The sequence below is a fragment of the Limulus polyphemus genome, unplaced genomic scaffold, assembly GCF_000517525.1.
Source record: "Limulus polyphemus unplaced genomic scaffold, Limulus_polyphemus-2.1.2 Scaffold674, whole genome shotgun sequence".
NCBI classification, from domain to species: Eukaryota; Metazoa; Arthropoda; class Merostomata; order Xiphosura; family Limulidae; genus Limulus; species Limulus polyphemus.
Window position 1 is genome coordinate 338487 of NW_013666284.1, and position 2184 is coordinate 340670.

General features: G+C 30.3%; 1 protein-coding gene across 3 annotated transcripts in view; it reads left to right on the forward strand.

Annotated features, from left to right (window-relative positions):
* Positions 1 to 2184, forward strand: part of LOC106459882 (lysine-specific demethylase 6A-like) — a 43644-nt gene that overhangs the window by 16058 nt on the left and 25402 nt on the right. The gene's annotated exons all lie outside the window — the stretch shown is intronic.

A 2184-nucleotide genomic window follows, 5' to 3' on the forward strand; every position in this document is an offset into this window, starting at 1 on the left:
AACTCCATTTATAACAACCTTCTGCTTTCTTCCTTCCAGCCACTCTTCTATCCAATTAGTTAACTTATTCTCTACACCAACAGAGATAACTTTTTACAAGCCTTTTATGCAGCACCTTGTCAAATGCATCCTGAAAATCCAGATACACCAAATATACATTCTTACCCTCATCTACATAAACAGTAACCTTTTTAAAGAACCTGAAAAGCTTTGTAAGGCAAGGTCTTCCTTTAGTGAAACCATGTTGACTATCCAAAAAGATTATAAACGTTGTAAAATTAGTTAAATGATTTTGCAAAACATCTTTTATCAGACTTTCCAAAATTTTTCCTATAACTGTTGTAAGATTAATAGGTCTATAAGTACTGGGACAATTTTTATCACCTCCCTTGAAGAGAAGAATAACATTAACCAACTTCCAATCCTCAAGTACTTGCACACTATACATAAAGTAGTGGCAAGTGGGCATACCCTCTTCAAAACCCTTGGGGAAATATTATCTTCTGTAGGAGCCTTATCCTTCTTTAAACTTCCCAGTTTTTTTCTTAACAAGCTCAGAATTAATGTCATCTTCTTGTTTTGATGTAACAATTGTTCAAGATGAGAAATATGAAATTATTATAAATACCGTATTTTTCGGTGTATAAGATGCACTTTATTACCACAAAATTTGATGTCCAAATCTTCTTGCATCCTATACACTGAAGGTATGAATAATATATATGTATATATATGATATGCATAAGCCATGTATAAATATATTTAAATAGGCATGCATAGTTTAGTTCAATTGAATGTGTTATTTATAACAATAGTAGTTTTTCTCTTTTAAAAACATAACTATTTATAATGCTCCCTAAATAATAAAAAAATAAATTATAGTAATGGAGTTAGTAAAGTTAGTATGGTAAAGTTTTCCCCAAAACTTCATCTTCAAAATAAGGGTACGTCTTATACACTAGTGCGTCTTATATTTAGAAAAATATGGTAAATCATGAATTAAGAAAAACAAATTATTGACCGATATTTTTTTCTTCAGATGAGTTAATTTTTGGTGAGTATTATTATGTTATGTCCTATTTTTAGATGAGTAATTCAAATATACAAATGAGTTTGTTTTGATGTATTATAATACGAACAAATTAATTGAGGGCTTTCACATGTGTAAACCGTAACAGGCTTGCAGCCTAAGGGAAAGTAGTATTGGAAACATTGCTGAAACTAATAAATCAACAAAATTTGGCATTATCAGTTCTTAAGCTGAAAACTTGTTCCTTTTTTTATTATTGTACCTTGTGTTCTAAATAATTCGGGAAAAGAAAACCAAATTTGTATTAAATATATAAAAGAAAACTTACCACAGATATTTGCTTCTTTCTTAATTTTTTAAAGCATTATTAAAGCATGTGCATGGGGTCCAATGGACTGACTGCATATTGGTAAAGAAATATTGGCTATAATTCTGAATTTATTATGGCAAGCCTATTGTACATAAAAAATCAGATGTGTTACAAACATATTTGTACTCAAGATATGTCTGTGAATTGATGATATCAGTCTGACTCAGACATTGACAAGTCAAAGTGCAAGGTGATTGATGTTGATGTGAAAACAAATTTTCTCAATTATACAGTTTGCATATTGCCTTTGCAAAACTTCTAGAAGTTTTGAAATGCTTATCTAGTTTTTTTCTAGTATTCCTGTGAATTTCATCAGGTATTTAATTTCCTTTACCACAAACTGTCACTAAATCAGCAGTATAGGGTAAAATGAATAGTTAATAACTCTGACATCAAATACATGATACCATGTTGAATGGCACTCTGTAAAAGGCCATGGCATGTGCATTTTGACCTTCACCTGTGCATGTAGATTAAAACAACAAGATCTATTCTTTATAGTTTAATAGCCTATTAATCTCAATTCATATACTTGTATTATGTTACGTATTGAGAATTTGAAATAATCCAAAGCCGTGTTAAATAATTTAACTTTTAATAGTTGAACCGTACCTTGGATTTAGGTTTAGAAATATGCCGATATTTAATTTAATTTATGCTATTCATCAACAAGATTGATTCACAGCATTTTTGTTTTGACACTAGTACGTTTTAATATATATATATATATATATACACACACACACACACACACACACACACACACACACACACGCGCGCGCGC